Here is a 27,933-nt window from a genome sequence, read left to right as displayed (position 1 = left end):
TGCTTTAAGCATCTGAACCCATCTTAATCTACTGACAGGGGAACTTGTTGAACGACTACTTTGGTACCTGAACTTGGCTAAATTGAAATGTTGATATTGTATGTCTGTTATACCTATCACACAAGATTCCCAAAAAGTTCCAGAGAAGGAGAAAATAATCCATAGAATAAAGTGAAAAGTTTCACCAGGAATTTAAAAATATTTAGTTGATACTTGAAGCTCTCAAACATCAGCATGCTTTAGACAGTACAGCCACAGTAGTCATAATACAGAAACAACAACCAAAAATGTCTGATAAGAGAGATTCTTGGCAAGGGGAAGTACACCAAATGCAATATAACCCTGCAGAACTGTTTGTATTTGGAGATTTTATTTAAGATGATTGAAAAAGAGAGGACAGTTTTACAGTGAGACTGCACTGTCTCTAGATGGGACGCTACATTTCTGTCAATATACAGTACAGCTGTGTTTGTGTGTGCTGGTATCTGAGCTAACCTACTCTGTCTCTAATTATAATCATACGTTTGACACAGCCTTTGTCTCCACAACAGACCTCACAACTCATGCTTTATTCCCATGGTAACAAGCATCCCCATTATTGGATGTCATTTGCATTACTTGGACAGACAAATTGACACACAGACAGACTGCCTCTGTTGCTGCTCTCTCATTGGTTAAATGTACTTCACTACCAATGGAAATTTTAATTTTACTTTGCTTAGGAATAATAACAGTTCACTTGTGATAATGAAGTGAGTTTAAAAAAGGAAGAGTGATATACAAGTTTGTACCATATTGAGGGGGCAGTGGCTGGGGCCATGTACCATAAAATCTTGGTAGAGCACCTCTTTCCCTCAGCCTAAACATGAGTCGGGGATAGATCGTCCACCATGACAGTGACCCAAGACATACCATCAAGCCACCAAATGAGTGGCTAGAGAAGAAGCACATTAAGGTCATGGAGTGGCCTAGCTAGTCTTCAGACATCAGTACTATAGAAAGTCTGCAGAGGAAGCTAAAGCTTAAAGTTGCCAAGCAGCAGCCAAGAAACTCAAAGGATTTGGGCCAAAAATGGCTCCTGAGATGTGTGCAAACCTAGTGACCACCAACAACAAACAGCTTTACCATGTGCTTACCAACAAGGGTTTATCCACCAAGTTCTACGTCATGTTTTGCTTGGGGATAAAATACTTATTTCACTCAATGACACGCCAACCAAGTTATGACTTTTGTTGATTTTTGCTCTCTCTCCATAAAATTAAGAGACTGTTCGTTTCTTTGTAAGTTAGCCAACCTACAAATTCAGCAAAGGATCAAATAATTATTTCCCCCACTATAATCTTCATTAATAGTTTTGCATTATGGATTTAATGTATCTTTCATGTGGCACGTTTTTAAAATATAGCAAGAAAGTATAAATATGTTTGTTTGTGTGGAGCAGTAGACTCATAAACTATTTAAATATATTAATTTCGGTAACAGCAGCACAGAAAATCAGAGGCACGTTGTACAATTTGGCTCAAAGTTGAATTTAACTGACATTTGCGTCTAATAGCATAATATAAAGCCTGAAAAACAGATGATACGGCAACTTGGACCACAATTACATTCATAGCATTTAGATAAACTATGTTTACGTGTATTGTGGCTGGGTAATTGGGGTCTGTATGCTCAATAGCAGAGAATATTATATCCTAAGAAGTATTTCTTTCATAAGTAGAAGGCTTATGAAAGAAATCAAATGCTACAGGAGCAGAAAAAAACATCAGTATTTATAACCCTTCATTTCAGTCTTTACTAAAGACTGCTGTTGTCTTCCATCAGTGCCACAACACTCACTTTGTTCTACCAGAGATCTGACAAAACACCATCTCAGCATTGTCACATTGAGATTTTATGCGCAGCTTAAATGATTGTGTTAATGTAGATAAAAGATCCACTACGTTTTTTAAGTGACAACTGAAATAGCATTTTGAGTTAGAGCAAACACAAAGTGTACCATAGATCCGTGTCATTCAGGGGGTTTTAAATAATATATGATATTAAAATTCAGTATATTATTTTATTGAATATAACACATTATTTGTGTTTTTTTATTGTAATTGTGGCATTTTTCATACACATATAGAAGAAAATCTTTTCTCTATATAATACAGAAAAGGTTGCAATGTGGTAAGGAAACAGTTTTACTTTATCATTGTTGGGTTTTTCTTCATTTTTTGTTTTTAATCCACTTTCAGGACTTGAGTATGACAAATGAGATAATACTACATAGGCAAATATTAGCAGCTTGTTATACAAACAAATTGTTATTTAAAACATAAGAACACAGTATATAAATGATGTGTCATGTAAAGATAGTGCATATACTTTTAAATGCTGATAAAATAAGCTAACAACAGTTATTATTTTTGTCATTTTTGCTGATTAAATCCAAGATAATGGCGTCAGCTGCTTTTGTCTGCCTCGGTCTGACATTTTTTAAACACTTTTTCAAAAACTTCTAAGAATGTGGGCGATAAATCTGCAATTTTTTTATCACTAATTTAAAACATTGTGTTGTGGTACACATGTCCATCCCTGCTTGATTCATTCTCTCTACAGCGCACACTGGTGCAGGCTTGATAATTTGGTACTATGAGGCGTCCTGGTTTAAATGTGGCCACCTTCATCTGGCCACTGTCATCTTTGCCTTTGAGGGTCCAACTGTGGACTCTTGGACTGAAATCTGTTGGAAACGCTTGGTCATATCCAATGACCAGATTCTCACATAAAAGCCTTGTCATGTTTTTAAAAGATCCAAGTGGTCCTAACATTATTTCTAGGGAGTGATATAAAAATAGCAGCTGAAGGTGATCCTGAAATGCATGAGATGATGACATTGAAGGGGAAATTAGCAAAAGTTAAACTTTAAAGAAAATAACATTTGTATTTGTTGATTTCCCAAACATTGTGAATTAATTAGAGCATGACTGTCATGTTTCAGCCAGGATCCTCTTATTTGTGTGCCCATAGAGCATGAGCATTGCTGTGCTCTGTGGAGAGCATGGGTATTATCAAGCTGATTTCCTGTTGGTCCTCTGATCGTTTGTGTTTGTGTGGTTCAGAATAAGGGGTCATCTGCGCTTTATGGGCCAATATGAGCTGTAGTGGAAAATATGACCATGACATTAAAATTGTTGTGTTGCCCAACACTGCCCCCGGAGGTTGCATTTGGCAGGTGTAGAGGTATGTCTTAGTGAACAATTAGCTACTTCACTTCAAAAACCATTTTCTTTTTTTCTGTTCACATAGGAAAACTGTATGAAGACGACACAAGAAGAATCAGCTTTGACAGACAGACAGACGGGGAGCTTAACAAAAACTGAGAAACAGCTCAACAGAACGACAAACACAAACATGTTCAGCAAAGTGTGGTACCCGTAAAGCCTTGTGGAGGCCCAGTGGGTGGAGTTATAAGGAAGCAGAGATGAAGCTGACCAACCACAGGCCATCACCCGGGGATATAAGCTCCACCCACCACTAATATCCAGGGAGACTGATAGACAGACCAACACCTCTTGCAGCGGCACCTGAAACATCATTGGCCCATAGTACAGGTAGGAATTGCATTTGTCAGTGCAGCAGCTTTTCATCTTTGTCCTTGATTGGGTCGGACTGGTCGGAGAGGAGGAGCACACAGGTTGCTTAGGCAACTCTAAAAGAGAAGCAGCCGGTGGATGGCATTTGTTTTGTCACATGAGCCATTGTATTGTCATCAGAACTTTTAAACAAAGACCATGATGTAGAGCAACGTCCAGCCAAGTCAAGTTGGAGGCATATCATTATTAAGGTCTATAATTAAGAATGCTTTATGAATACACATTCAGAGGGTTTACAGGAAAGTGCAAACCACTGGTTACACTAAAGAACATATAGGCCAGGTTACACTTTGCCAGAAAACATCTAAAGCAAGGCTGCCCAGCTTTTCAAAAATTTCTAGACTAATGAAACCAAGATAAAGTTTGTACCAGAAAGATGGGAAGAGAAAAGTACAGAAAAAGGAAGAAACATGATCTGAAGCATACCACATCATCTGTCAAATTTCATGGAGGCAATGTTATGACACAGGCATGTATGCCTGCCAGTGGAAACTGGCCACTAGATTTTAATTGATGATGGTGATAGAAGTAGTAGGATGACCATTAAAGGCTGTACCCTTTGCTCAGATTCAGCCATATGCTTCAAAACTTAATACACTTGGGTTGCACTTCATAGTCCAACACAAGTTTCTTGGATGAAAAGAAATGAGATAAAACACCTTCTGGTTACTGAAGATAAAACAAAATGCAGAAAGACCTACAAAGAAGCAGCAACTGAAGGTAGCTGCAGTGAAGGCCTAGCAGAGTATCTAAAGGGAGTAGAGTTAGATGTCTTGAGACCGGTCTCAAGACCACTTTTACGGTCTTGGTCTTGTCTTGGTCTCGACGGACTTTGGTCTTGGTCTTGTCTTGGTCTCGCTGTCTCGGTCTTGCTGTCTCAGATCGACATAGTGGAGATTTGGAGTCAACAGTATCCATGACACACAACGTAACGTTCAATAATGGGGGTAGGGACAAATAAGTAAATACTTCTACCTACTACCTACTCCTAATTCCTAATGGAATAATATATGGTAATGATTGTGAAGGCTCATGTTTGAAATGTTTGAAATAAAAATGAACTGAACTGAACTGAACTGAACTGATGTGTCATGTGCAAAAGCATCAGCTCTAAGAGCCGTGCTTAGAGAGTGCTTTGTAGTGAATCAGAAGAGTCGACTCCTCACTTAATTTCCTTTCGCTGCTCAGCTCTCACACAGTGGCTCAGCTATTCTCCAATCCCTCCATATTGTGGCCAATCACAAGCGAGGATATAGGATATCCTGACACCCGTAAACAAAGCAGCATCTGGCTGCAGTTTAAAGACTTTTTTGTCTCGGTCTTGGTCTCGTCTTGGTCTTGGTCTTGTCTTGGTCTTGGTCTCGTCTTGGTCTCGATACCCTCTGGTCTTGGTATTGTCTTAGTCTTGGTTTAGGCGGTCTTGACTACAAGTCTAAAAGGGAGGAAACAGCATTTGGTGATGTCCATGGCTTCTAGACTTCTTGTTACAAAAATAATTCCTATTTTTAAAATGATGTCCAATAACTTCCTCTAAATTTAAAAATGGGGCATTTGGGTAAAAATAGTTGTAATCCCTGAGCAGTTAAAGCAAAACTGCAAAAACTGTATTCATTTAAGGAACAATGAAACACAATAAAACTAATGAGTGTACTTAAAGTTGTAAAGTATACTTTTTTTTGCTGTTGTTGTTAACAAACAACACAATAGGTGACATATATGTTTTGCACGTAACCCTTATTGGGTTTACACTGAAACGTAAAGAGTTTATAATTCTCCAAATTTAGACCTTCATTTCAATGACACGACAGCTGCCATTTTAATAATATCGAACAAAATATCTGGATTCTGTTACACATCTGATGAACAGACCTTTCAGTCATCAGTTCTCTGAACGAGTGATTCATTCACACTTCTTCTCCTCGAGTCCTTCTGATATTCATTGGATTGGAGCAAATTGCTTAGATAGCTAAATAAGCCTCAGTTAAACAATCGGGATTGGTGCAGCTTAATGGATTCCTGGCTCCCAACAACATATTAAAAACAGAGTAAACCATTAAAATGTGACCTTTGTGTCACGATACCACCCTTGGTTCTGTCTTTGTGTGTATTTCTCAGTGGGTGTTTGTGTGGGTGTACAAGGGCCAACCTAAAGTTGAAGTTTCATTGTGTTTTTCTCCCTGTGACTTTCCTTTCTCTTCTTCTTCTTCTCGTCTCTGTCACTCCCTCACTCTGTATTTTCTGTCCATCTGGTGTTGCCATGGGAACCCTGCCTACTAATCCCTGTTCACTGAATCAAGAAATGGAGGGTGTAGTTTTACTGGGGTGGTCCAATCAGAATCACTAGATGGCATCTCAGACCCATTTATCAATCCTGATCTAGGTGCTCATTGCTGTTTTGGAGATGTCAGCCACATGTTTAATCTGCACACAAAGAGAAATGTAAAAAGGTCAGTTTGGAGTTTCTGGAATTTTTACAATTTGTTGATGGACAGAAGCCAAATACAAGAATGTGTGCTTAAGTCAGATTAATGTTTCACCAGCCATATCAGGCTTACCAAAGTTTCAGCAGCTTAATGCATTGACTGAGTGGCATCAGGCTTCGCATCTCACTCTTCAAATGACACAGCTTGATTTTACTTCTCAAAATGGCAACATAGCCCTTTACAAAATAAATAAATAAATAAATTGACTGCAATGGGGGAGTGGACAGGGCAGTGAGTGTCAGGCAAGTGTTAAAAATGCTAAATGTAATAGAAAAATTAACACAAAACCAAAGGGGGGCAGTCATTTGTGCACGGTTTTCCACAATATTTCAATCAGGTTGAGGTCCGGGCTTTAACTGGACCGTTGCATCACCTAAATTCTTTAGTTTTTTCAGCCATTCTGTTTTAGATATGCTGCTGTGCTTGGGATCATTGTCCTGTTTCATGATCCAAGTTTGGCCAAGCTTTAGCTGGCCTCATATTTGACTCGAGAGTACTTTGGTGTAAAGATGAGTTCATGGTCAACTCAGTGACTGCAAGGTGCCCAGAACCTGTGGCTGCAAAATAAGCCTAAATCATCACCACCGTGACAATTGGTATTAAGTGTTTGTGCTGATATGCAGTGTTTGGTTTTCATCGCCAAACTTTGTTTCTGTCTTTCCGAAATGCCTTGTTCCAGAAGTATTTGTGGTTTGCTCTGATGCAACTTTGCAAAAGAAGAGGCTTTCAAAACAAGCCATACCTGTTCAGTGCTTTTATAATGGTACCATCATGACTGTTAACTTTTAACATGCTGACTGAGCCCTGTAAAGTCCCTGTAAAGATGCAGTTTGGGTTTTTTTTTTCAGGTTCTCTGAGCATTTCATGGTTAGGTGTGAATTTCTGGGAATATCAGTAACCAACAATTGCATTAATTGCTTATGTCTTTCCTCCTTGGAAATGGGTTAAACACATACTCAATGCTCCAGACAAGCAAACTGCCATAACTTATTTTTAATAGGGTGCTCACACTTGCTGCTGATCAATAATCAAGTCCTGTTGATTATCATCACCTTCCAATGGAACAGTAAGACAGTAAGGCTGTACTTACTTTTCATATGCACTAGTGCTATATCTTGGGTTTGTTTTTAATCAATACATAATGGCATAGGGTAATATGGCAGGATTGGTAGTTCAGCCAAGGTTTCATTTACCTAATTTTAAGACCCACTAAGGACCAGATTAGATTATGTCCTGTTACATAAAGCCTTAGAATTTAAAGAATACACACTTTCCTTTAACAGTGACTATATGTGTTGTATTTAGAGCTACATGGTAGTCATTACAAATGCCATCTAAGCTCTGAGATATGAGTGTGCATACATGTTAAATCCATATATGACTTGATGGCAATGCCCATGAAGTCTCTAGACTGTCTGAAGCCATTTTTTCATGCAAACTCGAATATATTTCTTGGTTTGAACTTTATTAGTTATTCCCTGCTACCTTGATAGTCTTGGAGTCACTGAGGTGGTGTAGTAACCACATCTCATTAGATCTCTATCTCCTCCCGGCTGAAGGTTTCTTCCTGTCAAAAGAGAGTTTTTCCTTCCCAGTGTTGCCAGGTGCTTCCTCAAAGGGCATCATTGCCCTGAATTCAATAAGCTTAATTGAGAGAAGTAATTGCTACAGAAAACCTTCTCTTTTTGGCTTATTTCACTCTCAAAAGGATTTTCCAACATAATGTGATTCTCAAGAAATGTTTGAGTCATCACTCAAATAACATTCAAAAAACATACTTGTCAAAGTCAAGAAGCAAAATCCTGCAGAGAGGAGTGCGATTAAAGGTGTGTAAATAACCTTTATATCAACTGTGCTTTAACCAGCCTGCTACATCTGCAGGCTATGATATAATTAACTTCATCAGTGGCTGTTTTTTTCTTTGGGGGGGGGGGGTTCAAAAGTGTACACAAACACACTCCTGTGTTATCCCTTGAGAACTACGTTTTTTCTTGCTGAGTCCTCAACAGACTCAGTGGGGGACTCACTGACATGAGGGAGCTGTAATTAATACAGAGAGAAGGGTGTACTTCGTGTACCATGATGCACATGCAAAAATGTTAATAATTTAGATTAGACTGTTTCTAGGTTTGATATGAAGGTGTGTGTATGCAAAATGATCTTAGCAGGACTCCTGTTTAATCTGCGATTTGAAATGGCTCCCTTTATTTGCAAAACATGCCATAATTTGGATGGTAGCGCAACAGAGAACAGTTGGGCAAGTCCACAGTTATTAAAGCAGTTGCAAATGAATCCCGTGAGACTGAATCTTCAGGCTGAGCTGAACTGAACTGAGTTAATGGCTTTTGTGAACAACTCCTGCGTGACTCACTCCTGGGGCCACATTACAGGAATATCCGAATGAGAAAATCCTTTCTTGATCTCACTTAAGAAAGCAATTTAGAGTTTCTCCGAGACAGAAAGAGTGTTGCTGAATGCAACGTCAATCAAGCTGTAATGTAACAATCGGCAAATCGCCCTCAATCTGCTGCAGAGGCACAAAATAATTTGATGTGATAGCGCGATTCATGACTGACTGTGCTTCGAATATAGCAACAAAAAAAAAAAAAAAACTGTGCATGGGCCTGTGTGTGCCAACAGATGAGCTGCTCTGAAAAGACAAGTCATGATTTGCTTCATTATTTTAAGGCTCATAAAGATGCGAGTATGAGAGGTTACTCATCATTATGATAGCTATCCTTAATAGATTTTTTGCAGTGTGTGATGTTAAAGGGCTGTTTAATTTAGAATAAATTCATTTAAACATTTTAGGAAGCTCACATTTGAATTGATTTATTTATCGCAGCAGCATAATTTTGCATCAAAGGTCCAAAAGCACATATACATACAGTGGATATCCAAACAGAACCTATAGGTCAGGGGTGGGCAACTCCAGGCCTCGAGGGCCGGTGTCCTGCAGGTTTTAGATATCACCCTGGGTCAACACACCGGAATCACATGATTAGTTTGAGAACTTCAGGACATGTTGAGGAGGTCATTTAGCCATTTGAATCAGCTGTGTTGGATCAAGGATACATCTAAAACCTGCAAGATACCGGCCCTCGAGGCCTGGACTTGCCCACCCCTGCTTTATCAGGGGTCTCGAACTCCAGGCCTTGAGGGCTGCTGTCCTGCAGGTTTTAGATGTGTCCTTGATCCAACACAGCAGATTTAAATGGCTAAGTTACCTCCTCAACATGTCTTGAAGTTCTCCAGAGGCCTGGTAATGAACTAATCATTTGATTCAGGTGTGTTGACCCAGGGTGAGATCTAAAACCTGCAGGACACCGGCCCTCGAGGCCCAGAGTTCGAGACCCCTGCTTTAGGTGGATACTAGCAGTGAATTCACAGGTGTCGAAGTCCAGGCCTCGAGGGCCGGTGTCCTGCAGGTTTTCGTTGTGTCCTTGATCCAACAAGGCTGATTTAAACGGTTAAATTACCTCCTCAACATGTCTTGAAGTTTTCCAGAAGCCTGGTAATGAACTAATCATTTGATTTAGGTGTGTTGTCCCAGGGTTGATATCTAAAACCTACAGGACACTGGCCCTTGAGTCCTGGACTTCGACACCCCTGGATTAGAGGGTTGAAGGCAATACTGTATATATAAACTATGACTTCACCTATTGGTTTTGGGCTCTGCATTTTAAGGCTCTATTGTACTCCAAAAGGCCTCAGTACTTTGGAGATGTCCCCTTTCAGTGGTTCAAACATGTGGTCATGAGATATCCACTCGTCCAGTATCCCCCCAAAAAAGTACAACTGTTGTATGAAGGGGAAAATTGCCTAAAGAGAGCAATGTGTTTTTCATGTTTTTCATACTAGGTTTTGTTGCGTAGTCTCACATTTAATATGTGATTCTATATGGAAAAAACCAAACATTTTTTGAGCCACCCTCAAGTGGCTGCTATATGAACTGCAACTTCTGATGCCTGGCTTAATTTTTCAGCACTTGAGGTTGCCACTTGAGGTTGCCACTTGGCAGCGATGCAGGGCCGCAGCAGCGCTGACACATCAGAGGGTGAGATGGGAAAAGTTGCAGCTTAAATAGACTGCCAAACTGGCAGGATGTGTTTGGTGTATCACGTGAAGAGAATGAGACACGTTTGTGTGTGTGTGACGCAGTGTCGCCGGCTTGCATGCGTCACTCCAAGTAATATGAGGATAGATATATCACTCTTTCCTTAAAGCGACACAGGTTAATTGCACAGCGCAGTGACATGAAACACTGCAGGTGTTCATGTGTGTTAAATGGCAACACTTACAGCAGCACAACTCATATGGCCGTGATTCGACTGAGGCAAGAACATGCTTAAGGCGTAGCCACTGTTATCACACTATGATTAAGATAATGTGAACATGCACTTAGCCTGAACATTATCACATTAACATATTGTTGCTGCTGAGTAACATTAGAAAACACTTGCAGGGATGGGCTAAAAAGAGAGCTATGCAGGTGAATAAATAATCAGCTGTAGAGATGTCCTGAAGTATAAATTAGAGTGAGAGAGTGAAAAGCAATCACGGCTACCTTCTAAACATGGATCATTTGGGGAATTCCCTCTTTGGCTAAAGTGTGGGGAGTTGGAGCCATTTGGAAAGCTCCCTGCTGGAAGTTTTTCTTTTTTTGGTCCACATATATTTGGGAGTTTGGCCAGATTCATTTTTAGAGAGTTTTATGAGCATCAGTGAAGAAAAAAATAGAGTCCTGCCAGTGACTTAAAATGTAGAATATCAACGATAATCACTTAGTTTGCTAAAGTTATTTTAACATCAGTTTGCAAGAAGTCAAAGAAAAAAGCCATAAAATAAAGATAGCTAATTTAATGTACATGTCTCCTGACGGTCCAGACTCTTTTTATTAAACGGCATTTCAACAACACAGGGTCGTTTATCCCAACAGGTATTTTTCAAACCACTTTGTCGCTTTTTTCTGAGATTTTTTAGATTAAGCTGGACCAGTTGTTCTCGAAGTAGTCCCAGAACTCCTGGAACTATTGCTAAGGGTTCTGCAAAATATTACAGTATGCCATAAATTAGCAAATTATGATGCATTAACAAAAATTGCACTAAGTGTTGTTAATCATTCGTGGCAAAGGAGCACACACTTTGTGTCTGTTGAGCCAATTCAATTTCTGATATGACCCCAACATTGTTCTTTTAGTAGAAATGATGGTAAGAAGCTGCTTTATCAGTGTTAGGATGATAAGGAGTCCTTGGTTATCTTTCTTGTCCGTAATATTTCACCTGTGGTTTAAAAACCACAACTGAGTTATTTATGATGAAATAATTTTGTCATGGGTTTTATCCGGGTTTTTAATGCTTTGTGTCTTGTTTTATTTTATCTGAACAAGCCCCTAGAAAAGGCAGTGATCACTGTCAGCCTCTCTCGGTTTTTATTACAACTATTCATCAACAGCATGTTTTAGAGCTCACTTTTTAAAACCTTACAATGTAACTAAAGCCCACCCCATGCAGCGGCAGTATATTAAATACTAACCTCGTATTGTGGATGGATTATCTCAGTTGTTCTCCTGACTGAAGCTTGGTCCGTTTACAGCATCCTGCCATGCGATTACATTTGTCTCTAACCATCGGGAACCCTCATGTTAACTTTTATCAAGTGGAAAAAAGTTAGCGTTCATCCTCCAGCTTCACTGTGTTTGTGTTATGCTAACATAGCTGTGTCGCTATCGATCACGTAGCACATCATTATATACCAGCTAGCCCAACTTCAGTAACCCTACAAAAGTCACTGCTGTTTAGATTTCTGTCTTCATTTATGTCGGAAGTGATAGCAGAGCTGTACGTTTGAATTTTTCAGAAATCCCTCAGTCTGCTATATTATGTTTAGGTGGAAACTAGCGAGCTAACACTCTGCTAACTTCTAACTCCGTTAAATTTCATGAATTCTGTTTTCATGGATGCCTGGATGTTAAACTTAAGTGTTACCCCTGGTAGAGCAGCAACCCTGATCATTTTATTAAAGATGAAAGAATTTAGATTTTAACTCTCAGTGATGCTGCAGTGTTCGTTTGACTTTGGACCTGAAGAGGAGTTTGGACCTGGAAGCGGCTAATGGACGTCAGACTTAGAGACCGGATAGACAGTTGTATTGATTTAAGTAGGAGTGTGTCTGTTCTACTAGACATGCGTGAGAACAACTTAAAAAAAAAGAGAGGCTCAAAGGAACCTCTTGTGTAGAGACAGTGTAGTGCTTGCGTTAGCTGTTGCATGGTTACATAAGCTTATATAGGTACATAGGGAGTTGTTAAATTATTAAGATTTAACAACTCCCTTTTATTAATTTATTGATTAATAAAAGTCTAATAAAAGTTTTGTCATTATATCTGGCCAATAAATTCGCCCTGTTACCTCATGAAATGGTAGCCCGTGACCCTTTTAAACTAATGTTACTGATATTTATTAGACTGACTTGAAGTCTATCTTGTCATTTAACTCTCGGAAGAAAGCAAATGTGCTCATTTCCTTTCATCTCCAGCTATCCTGTTTTGATCTGGTCAGCACATTGCATTATTGTTGTATTATTATTATCACAGTCTAAAGTCTAGAAATCAATGCATTCATCCATCCGTCTTCATCTGTTTGTTTGCTCCTCAGCTGTCTTCGCTTCCTATCCTCAGGTATCTTTTCCTTCCTCTGTGATGGCAGGAATGGTCGCCATAGAAACAGAGAGCCTATGGTGAAGTGAGAGAAAGACTGAGGAAGAAAAGAAAGACAAGCAATGCGAAAGATACAAAAGGAGGGTGGGCCAACTTTAAGGTCTGCACTTCATCCATCTTTGCCTCGCAGCAGTTCCCTACTATTTCTTTTTTTTTGGAACTTCTCCTGAAGCTTTCATCTGTTACTTCTATCCATCCCCCCAGCTTTGTTTCTAATCCTTCATCTGTCCCTCTGAGTCCTGGAGTTAAGAACCACTTATACCTCTTGGGTCTGACAAACAGTTTATGATACACATAACTAATGTGTGCTTTCCATGCAGCAAGACCACCCCACCTTGATTGTAAACAGGGGAGGATAGATTCTCGGTAAAAAAAAAAAAAAAGAAAAAGAAAAACTGTAAAAAGTGCTTGTTAGCTGCAGCATTTACTTGATGCTGTAGTTGCTCTGAGCTGATTTAAAGTGACAAATCAAAGTACAGCACTTGTGTCTCCTGAGTGGAAGGCTGCATCATCATTAAATGGCTTTCGCTCGGCATGTTTCTTAAAATAAATGCTGTCAGTTTAAGGTCATTGTAAACTAAAATAACTACAGCGATGGAGGCTTTAAGAGACTCATACCAGAAAAAAATGTCAAATGGTGAAATGCTTATGCCCCTGTGTGGAGGAACCTATGTGCTGGCGAGGGAAAAGAGTATGTATTTGTGTGTGTATGTATGTGTGTGTGTGTGTGTGTGTGTGTGTTTGTTTCACTGTTTTAATCTCATTCATATATTCATCAGCAGGCAGAATGCTGACGCAAGTGAGAAGGAGAGGAGGCATGGAGAGAGTGAGAGGCAGAAAGTGTGAGATAAAGTGCGAGGAGGAGAAACAAATCCAGAAATTCATCGTCCATCTAGCTGTCTATCCAGCGCTAATGTGACTCTGTTTTTTGGTGTACACATTAAACATACAGAAGGGAGAGGAATAGCAGAGGAACCAGCAGAAAGACAAACATAACAAAGGTGAAGTATCCCAGAAACATGTAGACATACGGAAAAGAGCTTCTCTTCTGTTTACAACAAATCCCTTTAACTGAATCTAGTCAGTGCAAGAGACATTTTTTGACAAAAGTCCGATTAAGTCCTCATATGCAGACCTAAATAACATTGTTAGCACACACAGACAGATTTGCTTCAGCTTGAAGGCTTACATCTGTGGGCCTCCTTCTCTCTGTTGTGTCTAACTCTTTGCTCTGTGCTGACAATGTGAAAAATGGAACACAATGGAAAAAGTGCAAAAAAATCACAAAACAGATAACAGAAAAACAAGGAAATTAGTGAAGAAACGGTGACTATGAAACAAGACTACAATGACAGGATGAGTTCCTGATCTTTGACTGTGATCGTGTCTGTCATTAACCACAGTCCATCAGGACCCTGTCCATTCGCTGGACAGCTGGCTGACTCTGAAAGTCAAACAGGTGTGACATGTTTCTCAGACTAGAAAATGGCAATTACACTAGTGAATGATGACATGCTGGATTGCAGTAAAAATGCCAGAGAGAGGCAAAAGGCAAAATATCATAGTTATGTGATAAATACGCTCATATTTGAGTGACAAAGCCTACGATGACATGAACAAAGTAGATGGTCATGTGAATTAGTCATCCATACATAGACTGTAATGAAAAGATGGATGCAGCTGGGTAAACGCCGTCAGTCTGTCTAGTAGCCCACAGGAGGCAAGTCCCTGCTTTCTTGATGAATTTGTGGGCTCTGGCTTCAGATGTTACTGAGTTCAGCGTAATGTACATGATCTAAAATATGGGCATTGTTACGAGTTAGCGTTCCAAATTACTATGCAAATAAGATTTTAGTGTCACAAATGTTTTTGTGTTCAGTTAAACTCATGTCTCTCGGCTCTGTGGATCACTGATATCAATCTCAGACAGCTGTTATAATTAGTTTGGAAGGGGATGAGTCCAATAAAATGAAAACTAGTTAAGAAGGATGTTCCACATCATTAAGCATGCCACAGGTTAAAGTAAAAGGGTCTGTGCTGCAGATATGTGATGAAGAGTGTAGTACCTTGGAAGAGGTCTGAAAACATTAGGTATTATATGAAAACTTAAGTGTGATCATTGTACTGTGAAGAAACTTGTGGCTGAGTCAGAGCACAGACGGGTGCGTGCAGACTAAGGCATAGAGATGAAGGTTTCTGCCAGACAAATTCATCAGATTCACAGAACAGCTGCTAAAATGCCATTACAAAGCAGCAAGCAGGTATTTGAAGCTGCTGGCAGTACCGAAAACCTCAAGCTGTAGGATGCTCCAGAGGCTTGCAGGCTCACAAGCAGGAATGGTTCCAGTAGGCCCGGAAATACATCTCGAGTAATTTTCAAGCAGTCTTATTTACTGAGGAATGCTGTGCAACCCTGGATGGTCCTGATGGATGGATGAACATTTTTAGTTCATTAGTTAGTTCATAACCAATAAAATGTTTTGAAACTCAGTGCATTTTGAGTTTTTTTTTTTTATTTGTGCAAAAACACAGCTATCAATGGGAGGTTTGTTCAATAAAATTGTGCTCTAACAGTTGATGACTTGGAAAGTATACTGACTGTCATTTGAATTGAATATATAGGAAAGTCAGCAACAAATATCCTTTGCATAATAATTTGAAAAGCAGTGTATATCAGGCTTGCTCATCACATCTGTTTTCAAAGCACCAAGATGGCCATTAGTGTTGGATATACTATACTACTATGTGACTGACAGTATGTGACTGTGCAGTAACAGTCAGCTCCACGCTATGTTTGTGATTTCTGGTTTCAATAATGGTGACAGGAAAACTGCTTAGCATGAGGCTTAAAAACAGGGCTTCACTAATAAATGGGTGTTATAATAGTGATGGGATTTCCGGCTCTTTTTAGAGATCCGGCTCTTTCGGCTCGGCTCACTAAAAAGAGCTGGCTCTTTCAGCTCCGAACCGGCTCTTCAGGTTGTTTTGTTGCTTTAATTATTTAATCATTAACAATAATATAAAATTATGCAGAAAAGGAATTAATAATGTAAAAAAAAGTGGTTTTATTTATATATGTTTATATATGGCCCCTAGAGACAAAGCACGTACAAACTCTAAAGCATATACAAACTCCAAAACACATTTCTAGCGTTTACTGAACTTCCAAAACAGAGCTACCCAGATCACTTAAATTACACAATTGAAAGCATGTGTGTATTGTTTGTGTATTTATAGACAAGCACTCATATTTATTCAAATAATTTTAAAAAAAAGTTCATTTACCTGTTACTACCACACACCAAATCCGGTTGTTGATACTTCCTGGCTTGTGTAGCCACTAGGTAACAAAAGCTCAACACTGCACCCTAGAAACCTGGAGCACTTCTGTTGTCTTTTGTACGTGATTCTGAGTTTGTACGTGCTTCTTAGTTTTTACGTGTTTTGGAGTTTGTACATGCTTCTGAGTTTTTACGTGTTTTGGAGTTTTTACGTGTTTTGGAGTTTGTACGTGCTTTGTCTCTAAGGGCCACCATAAATATACTTTATTTATTCACTCCACATAAAATGTAATAAATAAATCATATAATACAAAAAACAACTATTTACATTTTGAACTTTTAACTATTTAAATTTTCAGCTTTTTCCTTTTAAACAAATTTAACGTGAAACAACACAAAACACTGCAAACCACAACACAATTAAATATAAATTAAAATATTAAAACAAAAAGAAGATGCACATTCTCTGTCATATGGGCCTGCATGATTTCTGAATCCTTTATCATCTGCAACTGAAAATAGTGGATGATTACTATACCTTTCTAATGTGACGTTGTTGTCCTTCGCTCTCTTTCTCTCTGGCTCTGTTCCTGTGCTACTGCGAGTGTAACTAACGCCCCTCCCCCCTCTGCCCAGCGCAAAATACAGGCGCGCATGCAGAGTTTAGCGGAAAAAAGGGCGAGAGAGAGGGTGAGAGAAAGAAAAAAAAAACCTCACGGCTCCCAATAAGGAGCCGGCTCGCGTCGTTCACTTCAAAGAGTCGGCTCTAAGAGCCATTTCGTTCGCGAACGACCCATCACTATGTTATAACTGTGGTTATGTCCATCTTTAATATACAGTCTATAGGACTATCCCTTTTTAACCATGAGTTCAGTATATTTGGACAGAAGGTTGGAGTGCTTAATTATCAGTTAAAACTTGCAACACTTGTGAGTTTGATTAGCAAGCTCTAACAATGGACTGAATGAGTTCATTACACAAACTCAATTACTGTTTAGTACTAAATGACTTACAAATAAAATTCTTGAATTTAACTCATTGACAACGGAGCAAAGACTTCTTGGACAGGATGTTAGGACATTACTTCACAGCAAGCCACATCATTTGTCATGTAATTGCATTGAAAATGCTCCAAAAGGCACCAGCGCTACAGAAACAGATATATATAAAGAATCACTTGCCAGTCTAATCAGAAATGCTTAAAAGATTTGCTGATTTTTTTTCTTCCACTGTTGCAGAATTCTCCCATGTATTTCACTTCAGGATCCTTTGAGTGCCAAGTCTTTCTCTTATATTGCCTCTGCTTCTGCTTCAAGCCTCAGTTAAGGATCTGTATTTTCAGGAAGTGTTGCTTTGGCATCATTTTAGAGCCACAAAAGTTGCTGATTGTGCGGAGCAGCTATTCCCAAGAGCGCTGTGGCTCACTTAGAAACCAGATAATCCTATGGGGCAAGCCCAATTTTAAATCTTCACTCCAATCAAAATACAATAGAAAGTGATGCATTATTACTTGAACATTTTCTGACAACACAGGGCAGTTGGCTAACTGCTAACGCTACCCAGTCATATGCAAACTGTCAAGGCCAATGCTTGACCACCTTGCCAGTGAGACACACATTTCAATGCAAGATCAGTAAATTTAAGTCCTGCAAGATAGTTTTAGTGGGCAGGGATTTGGTTGGGGTAGATGGATGTGTCTAAGAAAGACTGAACCTAAAAACTCCTTCCTCATTTATACTTAAAAACAGTTATCATGCACTTTTATTTGCTTTTATTTAGCACTTTTTGCCTTTAATTGCATAAAGTAAAAATAAAGATCTGGCTACATAGCTCCGAACTGAAGAACTGCAGAATTTCCTGCATGTGGTCCCTGTCTAAAAAAAAGCAAGCTTGAAAAGAGTATTACAGCCACTCATGAGAGGATCAGTGAAGAGGAGTACAGATCTGGAACCGAGTTACTGCACCCACCTGCAGCTCAGTGTTGGAACGACTGGAGCTGCCATCCTCTGTCGCCATCCAGCATGAGGAGGTGGAGACTGCAGACTCGGATGCTCTCATCCGTCAGTGTGTGCACTCAGCTGTTCCACATGTTGGTTGCAAGCAGTGCACCATTTTTCCTTATACTGTTCTGTCAGGTGTCAAAGCTGCTCCCAGAGGATTCACAGAGTCTCTGATATCGGACCGCAGGAGCTTTCAAACTTGAACAATCTGGAGAGTTTGTTTCCACAGCACTGCTCTGGCTAATCGCTGCTCACTTTCCATGACCTTTGCAGTGAAGAGGCGGATGAGATGAATGTCAGCTTGAAGGCTACCCGCAGAACTAAATGACAACAAGGCAGCAAACGCAATTTTGAGTTCAATACTGAAGAGTCCTTGTAGTCAAGAAAAGTTAAACTCACACGGCTCCTATATTCATAATTCTTCTAGGTACCTCTGTAGTTCCACTACTTAAAACACTTGTTTTAATCCTTAATCATCCTAAACACAAGAATCAAGTTGCCACGCTTTACTGCACTGCAGTTACCTAGCAACACCCATTCACAAAATGCCATATATGGCATAATGCAGTCGAGAGAGACTGAGTGTACTCTAAGATTCAGAAAACCAGGCAGAGTGAAAGGACATTAAAGAGATGTGGCTTTTTGGAGGGTAAATAACAAACAAGGAAATAAGCAGTTCTACATGTGAGAGGTTAAAGCTGGCGTTTGTGGATGCTCTGCAGGCTGCAGAGCACGAATTCTTGCAAGGACGTCTAATCTGCACAGCACGTCACATGTCGTTCAACCTTCTTTCTTGCAAACTGTCACAGTCAGTCAATGTAAGCCCTATTGCTTCTCTGGAATGCTACACTATACAACTGTACGACACCACAAACTATTTTCTGCTTCTCCTGCCTGTCCTGTAATCCTGTGTATTCCCCCGTCTTCTCCGTCTCTCTCCACTGTTAGTGAGTCGTTCAGCCTGCTGGTCAGCCAGCCAATCAATTAGTCATCTCAGTGGGAACAGACTAAAACTTGGTCTCATCCCACACGTAATACCTAACAGATCTTAAGGCTTACAATAGAGACAGAAATGGGCACTGTGCACAAGGCAGCAAAGAAAAAAAAACTGTGATTGATAAAACAGTGTTTCCATAGAAACCCTGGATATTTCATATTGACAGTAAGAAGACATTGCTTTTTTTCCTCCTCTCTCTGCTCTAATCAATTTCTGTTGTATTCTTAGATCATTTTGGCATCAGACCGCCTGATTGTGTTGTCCTTATCATGCACATCCTGTAATCATTTCGGTCCTGATTAAATGTCTTTAAATGAACAAATTATGCATTTCCTGAGTCTGCAGTGAGATGATCCTGGGTGCTACTGTTGCAAGATTTGTTGCTACATTCAAGGATTTTTCTGACATTTTTCAAATAAATAAATGTACCTTCCACTTCATAGAGAGGTTGTAAAGTGTTGGCTTTCTAAGTAGTTTATTGATTACTGCTGCATGTGTAATGTGTGTCATATTATGGGTAGGTTTCTTTCTAATGGGGTCAAAAAGGAAATACCAAAAATGTAAATTATTGAACATTATGGTGAAAACGTCAGCCTCCAGGAAATTCACATAAGTCACTTTTATCTTCTTGAAAATTCATGCGTACACGACTGTGTGAGTGTGTGCGTACATGTGTGTGCATGTGAGGCGCTGCAGACTGGAGTTGTTACTCTCCATGAATCACATTGCATTAAGACTTCTCATCACCTATTCATAAGCCTGTGAGATAAAGAGCTCTTGAGAAATTCACCTGCAAGGACCATCATACTGTTGATGAGTGTGTGCCATGTACTTTTTACAGTTTGCAGAACAGCAGTTGTCTGTGGGTAGTTTGTGGTTTTCCTGTAAGATGGTAAATACTTACTGACTTGCTTCCACAAACTAAGAAAATGTGTTATTTGTACAACAAAGCAGAGCATTCTTGAATTGTTGCTTTGTAAAACCATAAACCACAGAAAAATGCGCAGAAATGGTTTAAAGATCTGTTTGTAATAACTTTGGTAAGTCTCCCTTTCCATTATTAAAATTTGCTTTATGCACCACAATTTGGTTCCTGCAAAAAGCAGAGATATAGACCTGGTCATTTCAGGTTCAGTCATGGACTAGCCTTCCAAAGTGTAGTCGAGTGAGGGACAAATGCAGATTTACAGGTGTGGGGCTAAGGCAGACCTCTTCTTATCATATGTTTGCTTTAGAATTTGAGTGACAGCAATGTATGTATATATAGCCGGAATATATACTTATCTATGGGGCATAACATTTTTAAGAAGGGACTAGATTTGTCTCCTGCTGCTGGAGACTTCTGCCCGTGCTTGGGCTTAGTCCTAGAAATGATGTATCTGACCCAGATATCCTCAATTACAATTTCTCTGAAATCCAAACCTCACAATGTCACCCAAAGTCTCTTTTTTTCCCTTTTTTTTCAGTGAATTTGGTTAAATATCTTCCTTCTGGCTCACACTGTATTTGTGTTGCTTGGCAACATTAACTTAGCGACTGTCTTAACAGGAAGCAACTGTGGAGGCTTCAGCGATTTAATGACCCAAGTCTTGTCGCTGGCTCTGTGAGAGGCTGTTCGTTCACAGCATGGCATCCTGCTACCTGCAGGGTCCCATCACATGCTCACGTTGTCTCTCTGGGATGCAGTTATGTGTTTGCATGTTGAACAAACTCATTTTCTCAAGTTGCTTATGAATATGGTTCTAATAGTACAATTAGCTTAATGGTTATCCATTGAGGCGCACATGTTTATATCACTACATTTACCAAGACTATTATTACCCACAATCCTAATCTCAGCCATCATAAATTATGTTAAAAAACAAATAGTATGCTTTGCTTACCATGAATCTAAACCTGCACCGTAACTGATTTTTACTCATTTAAGCAGTATTGTGATGTGGACATATAATAAGATGCTGTATTATGTATACACCGTACACATAATACAGTATTGTAAAAGGCAAAGTGGCAAAATAGGTTCATAACTTTAATTTTTCTTTGCTGTAATTGCATCAGAAAACCGTAATGTTACTTTGTAACTGAAAAACAGTACTCATACCGTAATACTATACATTTAAAATACAATAATAATATTGTAAATGACAAAAAGTAACAATGTGGAAAATGAAAACATTAATAAGTAGTAACAGTATAAATGAAAATACAGGTCTATAGGCCTGGTGAATAAGAAAATGTAACCATGATGTAAATGAAAATGCAGTAATAATGCTGCGAGCAGTTTAACAGTAAATTCCCAGCTTCCAGTTGCCAGGAATTTACTGTCATATTTAGAACACTCTCTGTCACCTTGACTCAAAACTGTGACTTTAAAGTAAGATAACTGGTACTCTCAAGGTACAAACTGATCCTTAGAAAGATGTAACAGTCCACAGTTTTGTAGATATGACCCAGCGCTGCAATAACAAATCCATGTCCACTTTGTGTAATTCATTAGAGCCAGAGTTTGGACACCACTGATAAATCTACTGTATCAACAGAGCTGGGAATCCTGCCATTGTGTTATTATGGGCACTATTGTGTTATTTGCAGATAGCACTCTTAGAATAAACTCAAGGTGTTTAAGGAGCTGCAATCTAGTGCCAAAAATAGGCAAGCTCTCTAAATGTACAGCTATGTGATCTATGTTTATAGCAGATGCGTGCGTGGCTTTCTAAACCAGGGTGGCCCAAAATAACCCCTTTGGGCAAAATCAGCTGAATCCAAAGTGCCTGAAATAGGACCTGTGTGCAGAAATTGGCTCACATACCGAGTTTGGCCCACCAAAGTATTACACTGGGTGCAAAATGCAGCATCTCTCATTTATTTTCTTTAAAACTGACATTTCCTCTGAGTTATTTGAAAGCAAGCTTTCTGTAACCTTTCTAAATAACCCTTTGTGAAAACTTGGGTCTAAAATGACTTTTAAATGTTACAGTAAAAATATATATCCAGAGACGCCACTTCAGGTTTTTGACTACAATGTTTTATCATTTACAGTTTTAAAACATTTTGTCTCCAACTGAAGGATGCTCTTCTTGTATTTGCAAACTACAGAGAAATTCATGCACTCTTTTTTTTTCTCCTGTTTTAGAAAGTCGGGCTGACATAAAGTAAAAATAAAAAAACTGTTAACAAGACAAATTATATAAATGGAGGCCTATAGGAAGGACTTCCTTGTATGAAGTATCTGAAGTCAAGTGGTTTATTTATCCACTGCTTGACTAGCTTAGCCACCAGTCTGTGACCATCTGGTAACCACCGGAAAAATGTGTAATCCCTGACTGGATGGTCAGCAGTTGCTGAAGGTTGCTGGCACTCACTGTGAAACTGATTGCTAGATCTCCATGCATGCACGCCTGGCGACTCCTCTAGTAACCCTAGTAACAGTGACCCAGGTTACTAGGGACTCACAGGTTGCTAGGGAAAAGTGTGCGTTTTGAAATGTGTTGGTTGCAGAAATAATTTCCCCGTGACCGAAGCAATCAGAAGGACATTTCTGATGCATCTCTTTGTGACTGATTTCACTTGGTTAAAGCCAGCAACTACTACCAAATGGTGGGGAATCCCAATTTTCCTCTAGTGACTGAAGGTTGCCAGAAGGCTGCCAGCTGGCCTGTGTGACTGTGTGAGGTCTTAACTGGACGCTATATACATCCAAAAGTCTTGATAATGTTCTTTTTTATGATGCAGACTGTCAAGATCTACCCCCCATTTGTGTGATTGATGTCATTCATCCTCAGGTTTTTACCTCAGTAGGCCAATTTGTTTTCTTGTGACCACCATAAACTCAAACATCCTCAACATAGTGCCACATACTTACTGGACGTAGCCTCCTCTAACTTCTCTGTTTTACTGCACATTATTCTTCTTCACAGCAAGGAAGGAAGGAAGGACGGAAGGAAGGAAGGAAGGAAGGAAGGAAGGAAGGAAGTGTTAAGGAAGTGCTCACATCTGTCCCTTTGTGTTAAAACACAGGGACAGATGTGAGGTTAAAGAGATACTTGATACCCAGCTGATGGGCACACGCCTTGAACAACTTTGGGTGGTTTTAAAACCCTTCTCACCTTGTTTTGCAGAGATGGTCAGCACAGCACATTTGAGATATTATTGCTGTCTGGCAGCTAATCAGTATGATCTTGATGCTCCTATTGACAACTGGACTTGTAAGCAGTGATCTTCACTCCTCTCCAGCGCTCCCATTCGCTATGAAGAAATGGAGCTTGTGTCTCCATCTTTCTAGTCTCTTTTGTCTGGAGCAAGTATTAACGTGATTTTTTTTTTTAAGGGAAAAAAACCCAAATCATTTCCAGGATGGAACAGCTCACAATGATCACAAGCAATAACTGAAAAAAAGAAATAAAAAAGAAACACGCAGATGAAATAAATGGAAAAATATGAAAATGAATAGAAGCAACTGCAGCAGGCTGCACATACTGTACAGTCAGTGCATGTACACATTTTGCATTATCCATTTTTCATCTGGAGCTTTTTTAGTTTGCTTTGTTCATTTGCTTTTGTAATTGTTTATGTATCCATACCTGATTTTCTTTATAGAGTAAAGAAATTTTAGAGTTGTTATATCATTTTATAGATGTAGAAATTTCAAATGAAACCGTACCCAGTAAGGTCTGATTGATTGCCTCTGTTTCTGTTTTTATTATATTTGTCCAATCTATTTGAACTGTTATCAATTTCAGATTATGCAGTGATTCAGATGTGACCCCAGATGTTGTTCCAGATGTGAAACAAGGCTATTAGAGGAACACTTGTAGTAGTGATGCATTTAGGTTCTGGCAGTCAATAGGCCAAAAACTGACCGTTGCTTATCTCTGTGTTTTAAAGGCAATGGAAAGCTAGTGTGTTAAGCTTTTACCTTGAGAAGCAAACATACGAGAGATACTGTATATCTCATGCAACAATTGTGGGGAAGACTGCTGACTTGACAGTTGCCACGACAATCTTTAACACCCTCCTCCCTTCTGAGAGTAAGTCACAGGAGGTCATTCCTGCAAAGGCTGGCTGTTTGCAGAGTGCTGTATGGAAGCATATTGCTGGAATGTTGATGGGAACAGCGTCCTGGTAGTAACAGGTGCTCAAGCAACAAAGATAACCAAAGCTTTGAGAGTATTGTCAAGGAAAGTCGATTGAAGAACTTGGGAGAGCTTCAAAAGGAGTGGACTGAGGCCTGGGGGGCCACAACAAACGTGGGGCCTCAGGAAAGGTGCTACTGTACAACGATCAGATTCCTGATATCAAGCCAGGCCTGAGTCATAAACACCGTCAGAAGCATTTATCTGGGGAAAAAGCACAAGAACAGGATGGTTACTCAGTGGTTCAAAGTCATTTATTCACATAAAACTAAATTTTATATTTCATTTGGAAATTGAAAATGGGAAACTTCATTGGAAATGAATGTCTAAGAGTACGGACCAAGCGTGGAGAGGCATAGACTCCAAGGTGTTTAAAGTCCAGTGTGAAGGTTCAGGGGCCTGTGATGTTTTGGGGTTCTGGTTTTGGTGGTGGTTGGTCCAAAGCTACCCAGCTACTGGGAGATTTTAGTGCACTTCATGCTTCCATCTGCTGACAAAACATTATGGAGGTGACGCTTTTGCTTTTCCAGCAGGACGCAACACCTCCCCACAGCACCAACATTACGACCAAAGGGTTTGCTGACCATGATATTACTATCAGCAGACAGATATTGCCCTCGAGTGATCTTGACCTAAAAGAAATGAGTTGAAGGTGGCTATCAAAGCAGCCTGGGCTTAAATAACACCTCCACATTGCCACAAGATGATCACCTCTATGCCATCATGCACCGATAATTCATGGTGAAGTACTGCGTTTATAAACAAAAGTACTTTTCTGATGTATGTGTGTGACTTTCATGAGCCATAAGCCGTAGTCATCAAAAGGAAACATAGTAAATATTTTGCAATGTTTCACTTGTAAGGAGTATATAATACCTCATGACCATGTTGTATTAAATAATGGAGAATAAAAATAACATTTTCACATTATTTTTATTTCTTCAGCTGCACGAGTACATAATCAGTGCCTTGAGTCTCAAAAGAGGAGCTGCTCACCATCCTTTCAGCAGTAGACTGTACTGTGTTTTTAAAATGTTTTTCCATTTGTGCTGTCATCCGTGTTCTAAAAGTAGACTTCTTTATTGTAGGATGTCCTCTTTTGAAAACAAAATTATCTAAAAAGCCTCTATATTTGGTATCTGCTGTTGCCAGGCAACAAAATGCAGTCCCAGCTGAATTTTTTTTTTAGACCCTGAACATTTTAAGCTATTTAACCAAATACTTAAAGGACTGACATGGAGTTAAAGTGGATGTGTAATGGGAAAGGAAAAAAGAAGGGCTAGAGAGAGGAAGATGACTAGCTGAGTGACAGGGTGACGGGCTGGCCGGCTTCCTGGTTTCTCGCAGACTGTTGTCAAACTCAGTCGATCTTGGAGAATCCCAGTGCTGCCATCTGGGCTTAACGGGAGCTTCATCCTGGCACTGCCTACTGGTACAGATGGCATAAGGATACTATGTCACTGTTACAGTAGACTTGAGTACAATAGAATAGAGCAGAGCTGCAAAGTCACAGGTCGGTTTAAGTCTTCACAGGGAGCCACAAGATTTACTGTATCTATATCTAATTTTTCCAGGGGCCAACATAATTACTCTAATTGTACTACTCTAATGGTACTTGTTATCATGTTGTCATGACCTCCCACACAAGCAGTCCAGACCTGCAATATAATTTATTTCACACAGTGTTTAAATTGATCGAAAACACATCCTGACTGTCGCTGCTGTTTGGGAAAGAAACTCTTAGCATTCGGATGATTGGGAAGACGTATACTGAAATGCTATTAAAACATTCTAACACCCAATGTCTAATCTTATTTATTTTACAGCATTAAAATGGGTCTAATCTGTTGTATTTGATTATCGAATCCTATTTTATTCATGGATTTGACTTTCTGTAGAGCAGATCTGCAGGTATGAGTGCTCTTCTGCAGTAACACACATAACTCACTCACACAGTTGCACACCTAAAGCTGCCTACTGCCAATGCACTGTGTCATGCTGGCCTCTGAGCAGCCTCACTATGCCGTTGTGGGCAGTAGAAATAAGGCAGGGACAGCTGCTGTCACCCTCCTTAGGCTAATTTGTCCTGATGTTCCTGCCACAGTCCGGCTTCTCAGCTCTCAAACCAGTGCCTCTCTGTGTGGAATGATTTGCAGAAATGCAAAGTGTTGATTTAATCGAGGATTTTGGAAAATGACGATGCTCATTTTTGCTAATCCGCATGAAACGTGCAGCTGAGGTGTAAAACCGCAGGCAACAGATTACACTTCAGAGTGAAACTCTGAGCTGAGACACAGGCGTACGTACAGGAAGTTTAGCTATTACTTCACTGCCAACCTGTTTGTACTTGTGTTGCCAAGACTGAAGAAAGTGAGCATTTCTGTAAAGTGGATTTAAGCTCTGCTGAGTGAAATTGAAATAAACAAATAGTATTGAATTGGCTCGTGCTGCCTGTGAATGAACTGATTAGACTTAGAAGCCTCAAAACAGCAGCCCACTCAGATGACTACTGAATGTAAGCAGCAGTTTGCACCACACTGAGCTCTGGGTAAGGCTGCTCACTTAGCATCCATCATGTCCTCCACAATGCCAGCAGGGTCCCCAGCTGCTTCCACCACTGCATCACATGTGTGGCTCGTCTTTGATGTTTGTGTGTCTTGTGTCGTGCCACTATAGGCCAGTCAGTGTGGAGATAGGCATCATCACCAACAGTTTTGCTGTGAAATTAAATAACGAGCCAGCAAGACTAGATTAAGATTCAATGACAACGTGGCACCTTTGCCTTTCAGATTCACATTTCACTTTGAATGCTAAAATGATGGTCAGGAGGAGGAGGGACACATTTATCACAAAGGCCAAAGATCAGTGTGTGTTTAGCAGGGTGGGGTCAGATACTGATATTGCTGGTGACTTGTCATATGTAATTTAAAGAAAAAGAGACGCTTGTTTGGAATGCAAATAGTTACAGTATAAAGCACAATGGATAAGTCATTTATAAATATAAGGACTGATGGATTACTACTGTCTGTTCATATTAACTTCAATAAAGGGCTTTTTTGGTTTATCATTGTCTAATATGCCATCAAATCCAGTTATAAATACTACAAGTTGGTGATTAGTGGATTTTAGTCCAGGCTTATTTGCAGGACATTTATAATTAAGTTAATAATTGTTAATAAGAATCTTTTAACAACGTGGCAACTCATAATTGGTTCAAAATGACTTGTAGCGGAACTATAGGGTTAAAAGATAATTTCTTAATAGTTAATAAGATATTATTACATCATATCATCCGTTAAAAGACATTGCCTTATAAGAGCGTGGCGTTTGTTTAAAATAAACCTTTTCATTGAATATTATCTCTAATCGAAACCGGGCTATTTTTACGCACCAAAATAGAAAAAAAATCTCATAGGAAAAGATGGAGGCAGCATGGCAACAGTCTCAGAGACAAGCTCGACTTCACGTGCACGCGCACCTGCACAATGAGATAAAAGACGACTTCTCCTCTTTGCTCTCACAAACTCTCACCCGTGCGCGATTACCGCACACAGGCGTGCACATCCACGCGTCCTCGTTCCATCTTCATCCATCTTTCCTCCCCCTCCTCTCTCTTTCGCTCTCTCTCCCTCTACGAGGGACGTATGGGAGGGGACGCTCGTGCTGAATGTGTTTTTTCC

General features: G+C 39.7%; 1 long non-coding RNA gene across 1 annotated transcript in view; it reads left to right on the top strand.

Annotated features, from left to right (window-relative positions):
• The window catches only part of LOC102794845 (uncharacterized), a 36,150-nt gene extending 23,216 nt beyond the window's left edge, over nt 1-12,934 (top strand). Inside the window, exons 2-3 of the long non-coding RNA XR_437413.2 lie at nt 3,295-3,599; nt 12,782-12,934. This is a non-coding gene — a long non-coding RNA (uncharacterized LOC102794845). The remainder of the gene's footprint in view (nt 1-3,294; nt 3,600-12,781) is intronic.
• Nucleotides 12,935-27,933: the final 14,999 nt, after the last annotated feature.

The sequence above is a fragment of the Neolamprologus brichardi genome, chromosome 17 (assembly GCF_056152115.1).
Source record: "Neolamprologus brichardi isolate AB-2024 chromosome 17, ASM5615211v1, whole genome shotgun sequence".
Classification (NCBI taxonomy): domain Eukaryota; kingdom Metazoa; phylum Chordata; class Actinopteri; order Cichliformes; family Cichlidae; genus Neolamprologus; species Neolamprologus brichardi.
Note: the sequence above shows the minus strand (reverse complement) of the source record. Positions and strands in the feature narration are given on the sequence as shown.